A 9,222-nucleotide genomic window follows, 5' to 3' on the forward strand; every position below is an offset into this window, starting at 1 on the left:
CCCTAAACCACAATTTATGATTTTTTATATTTTACTATAATGAATTCCGTTGATTATTTTTGTAAATGACAGCAGCAGTCTGCTTCTGGATCTGTTATATGTCGTTGTCTGAGTTTCTCTGGGATCTTCTGCAATGGAATGTGTATTTGTTTGGATGGGATGTAGTATCTCTCTCGCAAAAAAAGCGGCAGAATGAAAGATAATCGTGTTTTTTTTTTTAATTATAATCGGCTATCTGCCCCCTTGCTTTCCCAAATCGGCAATCGGGCGGTCAAAAAAACCAAGATCCATCGACCTAGAGTAGGTAACTTTTATTTTAAGTTCAGCGTCAAAAAAAATTACTCCTATGTGAATAAATCTGGTGGTCATTTTTAATGCAGACCTGAAGTTCATACAAACAAATAATTCAGTGGTCAGGGCCAAGCTTTTTCCAGCTAAACGATTATAAGTTAAAGCCCCCTCCTCCCTCCTTTCAGGAATTTTGGAGACTGTCGTCCACCGCTTTTATTTCCTCAAGGCGTGATTTTGCAATGCCTTGTAAGACTTGAATTATCCAGTCATCACTCTCTGATTACAGATATCCAAAAGCTGCATGTCTGCATTTTATGCGTGTGTACTTGCTCCGCTTGTGAATCCATTTTGTCAACATTCTTGTTGAGAATTCCTGTCATTGACATGAGGTGAGCATTAATGTCAGCGGCTCTCGTTCTTCAGTCCGAGTCAAACCTGTTTTTTTCAGTTCCAGTGGTTTTTTAGAAGGACTGAAGGCCTGAATATTCATTCATCATATGATCCACTAACACCATATTTTTGGCTTATTTTGGGTCGCAGTGCTGTCAGGAGTTTGGATTGAGTCTTGTTTCAGAACTGCTTCAGTCCCGATTTGAATGAACCGGTTCTCTAGTTTCACTAAAAAGAACAGTTTCCTGAGGGACTCTGCATTACATGGTGGATATTGTTGTAAATATGTTCAGTTTCTGCACAAGAACTGATTGAATTCGCTTCAGAAGACCTCAATATAGCGTCAGGAGCTGCGGGAGTAATTTTGAGTTGCCTGATGTGCTTTTTGACTCTTAAAGTTACGGTAGTCATTGACTTATATGCCCAACGGTTCAGCTTAAAATCTTCTTTACAGTTCCACTGAATCCGAAAAGTCACCACCCTATATGATCGCCTAGGATGAGTCAATTCACTGCAATTACATTTTGGGTGAATGTCCTTTTAATTGTTACATTTGATTCATTATGCGATAGCTTCTTCCTTTCCCATCACTTACCAACCATCCATTCCACTTCTTCACGTTGTCCCATACAGCCCATTTTTGCTTTTTTTCCAGTAAAGCCCTCGACACAAAGACGAGGCGTGTGGCACATTGCCAATGCCAGGAAAGCAGGAACGGCCCGTCTTTTGTGTCTGACACTAAATCAGCATGATTTATTACTCATCTTAAACCGAAACCAAGAAGTGTCCCGCCGCAGGCACAAGAGATGAGTGCTTGGACTCATGGGACTAAAGCTGATTTGTCAGGGACAAGGCAAGGCAATTTTGATTTATAGTGCATGATTTAAACACAACCGTAGTTGATCCAACGGTCTTTACAAAAATTTTAAAAAGGTGTAGAAAAAAAAACGATTTGTTGTCACTCTCATATAAATTAATTAATAAAGCTTCATTTCTTCATCAACTATAATTGCTTCTTTCTCTTCTGTTGAATTGTGCATGTGCCGTTGATGTGTTATATGTGTAATATTTTCTGTATTACCAACATTGGAGCAGCATGCATGCATAATCAACGGGGAATCTCATCATAACACGTGCACAAATTCAACAGACGTAAGAGGACGTCAAAGTAATCTGCTGTTCTGGTGTCTTTTTAGGACTGACCTCGTCCACGAAACGCTCGCTTCCGCTCAGCAGCCTGGCGTTCACGTCTCCAGCTTCAGGGGCTGCTCCACACCTCGCCGTTCTCATGACTGATTGTGGCAGTTCCAGGTCCGCAGGGTTCAACGGCACGACCACGCTGCGAAAGCTCAGCAAAAGAGACTAGCGGGCCAGAAACGCCACTAGCGTCCGAGCTACCCGCAGCAGACCCAGGCTCGGCCGCAGCAGCGTGAGAGAGCCAGCGTCAGCCAGCACAGAAATCTGCCCCAAACAGCGTCCCGCACATCCACCCCAAGACTCCTTTCCCCTGCTCCGGGCTTCAGTCATTGAAGTTGGTGAAGGGAAGCCCGTAGAAGAAGTCGAAGACCCTGTGATTGTTGGGTTATGGCAGTGATCGTCCTGCTCTCACAGTTCACACCCAGATGCACTACCTGAAGAGGAACACATGTATTTTTTTATTTCTGTGTGATTTATTATTTATTTATGCATGTTTTATTTATTTATTTATTAATGTGTTTTATTTAGTTAGTGTATTTTACTTATAGTTAGTGTTATTTATTTATTTTTTATGTGTGTCTTATTAAAATTAATTTATTTATTATTTTCGGTGCATATTTTATTTGTTCATTTTTTCCCTTCTTTCTTTTACGCCCGTAAGCCCCTTCCTTTTTTGATTTCTCTACTTTCTTTCTTTTTATTATTTCTTATTTCCGCTGTTTTATTATTATTAAAAAATTTTTTGAAATTTTTTTTGCTTTTATTTTCCCTCGTTATAATATAATTTCTTTTTCTTCTAATCTCTCCCTTCTTCAAAAATTATAATCTCTAAATATAGATTTACCCATACATACATGCCCCAGCCACTTCGCATAATCTTGTGTCAAAACCTATTTTTTTTGTGTGTGTTTTAATTATTTTGTTGTTTTCAACAAATTTTGGGTTGTGTACGTTTAAAGTGTCCGTCTTCCTAAGAGTTTGTCTAATCGTACTGCTCTAAAAGCAAAAAACAAATAAAAAAAGAAATGGAGAATAAATCCAGACCCACACTGTGAAAAATACGATGCATTATATATTTTCACCTCCTCCTGCTTGACTGAAATTAACAGCAGTCGATGGAGTAGTTTTTCCAAAGGAGGAAGCATGATTTTAATATAGAAGAGTCATAAAACCAAATGAAGACAATAACTCCTAAAATAACGCTGTATGAATGCGGGAGGGAGAAATGTGCTTATTTGCATGGAAAATAATGTCTCAATGCAAATATCTTTAATAGATCGTTCACCTTAAAAATTAGCATTCTGGGCATAAATTTACTCTCCCTTGTGTCGTTCCAAACCAACTGACTTTCTTTCAGGGTTATTATTGTTTTAATTAAATCTAAAAAAAATAATACAAAAAAAACATATTATTATTTAATGTTAACATTAAAAATATTTAAAAATGCTCATTTTCATTTAGTTTAACTTAAAGTACTACAATAACTTAAACAGAAATAAATACAAATAATACAGACATTTAAAAAAAAAAACTTTGGGGAAAAAAACAAAGTTACCAAAATTGTAACTAAAATTAACATAAAGATAATAATAAAAAATGTTAATTAAAAAACAAATAAATAAAAATGTAAAATATCAATAAAAACTACAACAGTATATTTATGATATTAAAATAACACACTTTTTATCTGTGGAAATAAATAAAGTAAAATAAAAATATGAATAAAACCTCTAATAGTATATCCATGAAATTAAAATAACACACTTTCATCTGTGGAACACCAAAGAATATATTTTAAGAAATATTTTTTGTTTTTTTTGACAGTCAGTAAGCTCCAGTGTCCCAGAGTTTGGTTCCCAAAGTTCTTCAAATGTCACTCAGGTTTGGAACAACATGCGGGGTGAGTATATGATCGTTTTTGAGTGATCTGTCCCTTCAGTGGTTTTCTTTATGCATGCTATCATTTCTAACATTTCTGACTCGAGCTTTACAGCAGAATTTGAATCAGTCTCGTGTTTGATTCTCCTGTTCATCACTGTGAAGCTGCTTCAGAATGATCTGTATTGTATAAAGCGTGACTTGACTGTACATCTCTGTGACTGATTCAGTCTTACCCACAATGCCGGTGGTGTAACCCTGCTTCTGCAGAAGTTTGGGCGAAGGTGGTTTCATTCGGTAGAAGTCCTCCAGATCCAGCAAGAAACAGAATCACCTGAACTCTGCCTGTGCTGCCCAGACCTTCACATCCACAGACACAGACACAGACACAGACTGATAAAAACAGAGACGAACACAGCAGACAAGCGCTTATCATCTCAGATTTATTGGCCTGGTGATAGACATTAAAGGCCCGTCCACACCAAAACACGATCAGGATTAATATATCGGCATCCACACCAGTGGACCATAACAATCTGTTTATTATACACTACTGTTTAAAAGTTTGAGATCGGTAATGTTTTTAAAAGAAGTCTCTTCTGCTCACCAAGTCTTGATCAAAAATACAGAAATACTGTAAAATTGTGAAATATTATTGCAATTTAAAACAGCTGTTTTCTGTGTGAATCTCTGTTAAAGTGTAATTTATTTCTGTGATGCGCAGCTGTATTTTCAGCATCATTACTCCAGTCTTCAGTGATACATGATCTTCAGAAATCATTCTAATATGATGATTTATTATCAGTGTTAGAAACCATTTTTGCTGCTTAATATTTTTTTTGGAACCTGTGATATTTTTTTCCAGGATTTTTTGATGAATAAAAAGTTAAAAAGAACAGCATTTATTCAAAAAGGAAACATCTTTTCTAACAATATACACTACTGTTTAGAAATTTGGGGTCAGCTGATTTTTTTCTTTCTATTTTTGAAATAAATTATTACTTTAATTCAGCAAAGATGTGTTAAACTGATAAAAAGTGACATTAAAGACTAACATTGTTACAAAAAAGATTTCTATTTTGAATAAATGCTGTTTCTTTTTTAACTTTTTATTCATCAAAGAATCCTGTCATGTGACACTGAATACCAAAAAAAAAAAGCCAAAAAAAAATCTTCACAACACAAAAAATTAATCATATTAGAATGATTTCTGAAGATCATGTGACACTGAAGACTGGAGTAATGATGCTGAAAATACAGCTGCACATCACAGAAATAAATTATATTTTAAAGTGTATTAAAATAGAACACTGTTATTTTAAATTGCAATAATATTTCACAATTTGACAGTTTTTTTCAGTATTTTTGATCAAATAAATGCAGCCTTCCTGAGCAGAAGAGACTTCTTTGAAAAGAAATAAAAATCATACAGATCCCAATCGTTTGCACCGGCAGTGTAAGTGCAATCTGCCTCTTTAAACGCTCAAGCTTTATAAAGCCGGAGGATTCTGATTCACTGTCAGTGTTTTTATCCTTCATTCATTCAGATGGTCGTTATCATTGTGGACTTACTATTAATTTAAAAATATATAAAAAAATGAATAGCTGTCATGCTTAGTGTGAAAGTGTCTTTATCTTATGTCAGTTCTTAAGTATTTTAGTGAATTTTGCATGAATATTGCATAAAAATATTTAATTTCAGTGTATACTCTTACTGCTGGATATAATATAATATTATTTTATGAACCTATATCCAATATATATATAACGCATTTCTAATTTTTTTTTCTTATATTTTTGGGCAGTTTTTGTCTTTTTTGGACAGACAGACTACAAAAAAAAAAAAAGTTCTTCCTCAATGTTTTTGTCTTGTTTTCTGGTACAAATATTTAAACATTTTCAAATCAAGACACATTTACTGGAGAAGGAAAATCACATTAAGAAACTGAGTCTTGTTTTCTGAAAAAAAGTATCAAAATGAAGTGAGTTTTTGCTTAAAATAAGAACAAATGCGAAAAATGATACATTTATATTTCTGACTCCATATGCAGATACTATAAGACTCACTTAATTTTTTTTAAAATTACAATTTTCAAAGATGTTCAAGACTTTAAGTCATTGTGCTTCTCCAGTAAATGTCTTGATTTAAAAATGTTTAAGCTTTGTACTGGAAAACAAGACAGAAATACTGAGGAAGAGCATGAATTATTATTATTATTTTTTATTTTTTTTGTAGTGTATTGACAAAAACTGCCCACACATATATTGTCAAAAAAAAAAATGATATTCAAAGATATATTGGATAAAGGTTCATACAATTACATTATATCTTTTGAGAAGTACACATTTACACTCTAATTGTTTTTTTGATGCAATACTTCACTAAAATATGAACTGACATAAGGTTTTAATAATATTTGTATATGAAATGTTTAGATATTTGTACTGGAGAACAAGACAGGAGACAGAAGCACTGTAAGTACTGCATTGCATGTCATTTTTCATCCATCCGGTGCTGTGTTTGAGAGAGGGACTGGATGAAGTCTCACCGGCGCGCAGAGCGTAGCGTCCCGTCATGAAGGCGGTTCTGCTGGGAGTACAGAGAGGAGCGGCGGCGAGGTGCTGAGTCAGTCTCACTCCGTCTGCCGCCAGACCATCGATGTTTGGTGTCTTCAAACACAGAGGGACGGTCACTGATTAATCCAGCAGCTGAGCCTCTTTCAGACCCGTGTGCTGGCATTTATCTAAGAGGATTTTTTCCAGAAGCTCATACAGCAGATTATGGCGTTTGCAACACCGAGGTCATGGGTTCGATTCCCAGGGAATGCATGAACCGATCAAATGTCAATCAAAAGTCACTTTGGTTAAAAGTCAAATGCATAAATGTAAATGTTTTTCTGTCCTCTTAGGAGTTTGACAGACTTGGTCACTATGAATGGCTGAATAGAAAAGAGCAGAGATTTGTTTAATAATCAATCTGACCCTTGTTTTTTCTTTTCATAACAGGGCTGATAAATAACAGATCAGCACTACTGTGTTAACAGGTAAAGTAAATAACTTACTTTGCATATTGTTTGCACAATTATTCAATTTTTACAGCAATTTATTCTATTGTATTTTATTAGTATTATAATCAGAATTTGTCATTTTTAAATTTATCAATCTAATTAATTTACATTTATTATTTTGTCAAAAAGCAAAAATAAAACTATATTTAATAGCTTATTTCCTTAACTTAAAAATGCTCTGCATCCATAAAAAACTATAAATGTTGTTTTCTAGAAAAGAGTTGCATGAAAAGCAACACATTGCATTTTATTAATATGACACTAAAATATGCATAATGCATATTACTTAATTTTTAAAATCTAATTATTTGGCGGTTTTTATTTTGTCGAAAAGCAACAATATAACTGTACTTAATAACCAGTTTTCCTTAAAGGTAATTTGGCACTTGCACCAAAAAAAAAATATAATAATAATAATAATAAAAAATATATATATTTGTAGAAATCTCTAGTTGCATGAAGTTTCTTCAGAAATTCTCCTTTCATGTTCAATACGGGTCTGAAACAACACGAGGGTAACAGGATCTTCATGTTAAAATCAATTATTATTTTAGGTGTCAGTGATTCACCTGATGGTGTCGTTTCCATAGCAACCGATGTCTCCAATGCCCAGATCGTCCACCATCATCAGGACGAAGTTGGGTCTGGAATCATGATCAGCTCCGGTCACATATGAACTGGACTGAAGGAGAACCAGCAAACCAGCGAAGAACCTGCACAAGCACAGCAGACCTGGATAAGTAACCCTAACCAATCAGAAAGACCTTTATCCACGCCCCCGAATCGTTCGCCACGCCCACTCCTCCAGCCTGCATTAAACTTGTTAGTTTCTGTAGCTGCTGTCATGTTAATATCGGTTATGAAATCTGCAGATACACCGACCTCAAGCTCCTGTTTTCCAGCAGCATGTTCCTCTGAAGCGCAAGTGAGATGATTAACATGTCCAGATGTGAAGAAGCAGGAAAACACGGAAGTGGCTCGTGCTGTGGGAACCAGAGGAGTTTGACCCTCAGCTGATTCAGTGATTGATTTATTATCAGCAGGATCACAGACGCAAGCGCAGTGCTGCTGCTCTCTCTCTCTCTCTCTCTCTCTCTCTCTCTCTCTCGCTCCGCCTCTCTGCAGAAGCCCGCAGATCAGCTCAAACTCTCTTTTTGGGGCTTGTTTTATGTGCTTACCTTTCCCTAAAGTATCCGTTTCCCCCGATTCGCGACAGGACTCCCATTCACTGTCCCTCTGCTGACGGGATAATATCCACATTCCTACTGTACCTGCTGTGAGCGCGCTTACCGTGAACACTCACGTACAGACGCACGTGTGCAATGATCATTTATGCACAAATATTAATATTGCTCTTTAACATTTAATAATAATAATTATAATTGTTATTATTCTTATACCACAATATAAATTAATGTTATTAGAAGTAATAACAGCAGTAATAATAATAATTTACATTATATATATTTATATTAATTACCGAGCCAAACCAGCTCACTCTGTGTGTGTGTTATTGTCTGATTTGAAGAGAATCAACACATTTGGTCCGACACTGGTCTGTGTGGTTGAATGTTTGGTTGTTTTATTTCAAGCAGAGTGTGTTTATTAAAGCGCGTCCGCGTACAGCAGAGACTCTACGGTAGATTCAAACAAAGAGTCATTTGTATCTGTTTCTACAGTTTGTTTGCCTGGAAAAGCTGCTTCTGCACAACTCAAACGTCCGTTTAAACGTGTGCAATGATTATTTGCACAAATATTTAATGAATATTTCTCTTGAACATTTATTAATATTATTATTAATATTATTATACCGCAATGCAAATTATTAGAAGTAATAACAACAGTAATAATAATAATAATTTACATTATATATATATATATATATATATATATTATATATATATATATATATATTAATTTATATTTAATAAAATATTATATTGTTATAATCTAAATATAAATGTATATATATATTGTTTTTGAATAATTTAATAAAATAATCATTACTACTAGACCAATTATTGTTATTATAAGTATATAATTAAATGTGCTCTGTATCATTTAATATAATATTATGCATTAAAATGAATGTTTTTGTTATTAATTAAATTAAAAACAACAATCATTATTGTATAAATGTATGATTTATATATATATATATATATATATATATATATATATATATATATATATATATATATATATATATATATATATATAATATATATATATATTGCGCTGTATCATGGAATAATATAATTTTGTATTATATCACAATGTAAATTATTTGTTATTATTATTAGTATTATTAATAGCATTATTATATATTTATGTACATTCATATTCAATATATATTATATTGTTTGATTATGTACAGCTAAAACTACAAATCCATGAA

At 33.9% G+C, this 9,222-nt stretch overlaps 1 long non-coding RNA gene across 1 annotated transcript; it reads right to left on the reverse strand.

The window, feature by feature from the left end:
• Positions 1-3,832: 3,832 nt before the first annotated feature.
• LOC122146184 lies at positions 3,833-8,131 on the reverse strand. The gene is made up of 5 exons (XR_006160881.1): positions 8,003-8,131; positions 7,707-7,807; positions 7,394-7,537; positions 6,306-6,426; positions 3,833-4,116 (listed from the first exon to the last, which is right to left on the reverse strand). It is a non-coding gene; the product is annotated as an uncharacterized LOC122146184 (long non-coding RNA).
• Between the last annotated feature and the right edge of the window lie 1,091 nt (positions 8,132-9,222).

Source organism: Cyprinus carpio, chromosome A9 (genome assembly GCF_018340385.1).
Source record: "Cyprinus carpio isolate SPL01 chromosome A9, ASM1834038v1, whole genome shotgun sequence".
NCBI classification, from domain to species: Eukaryota; Metazoa; Chordata; class Actinopteri; order Cypriniformes; family Cyprinidae; genus Cyprinus; species Cyprinus carpio.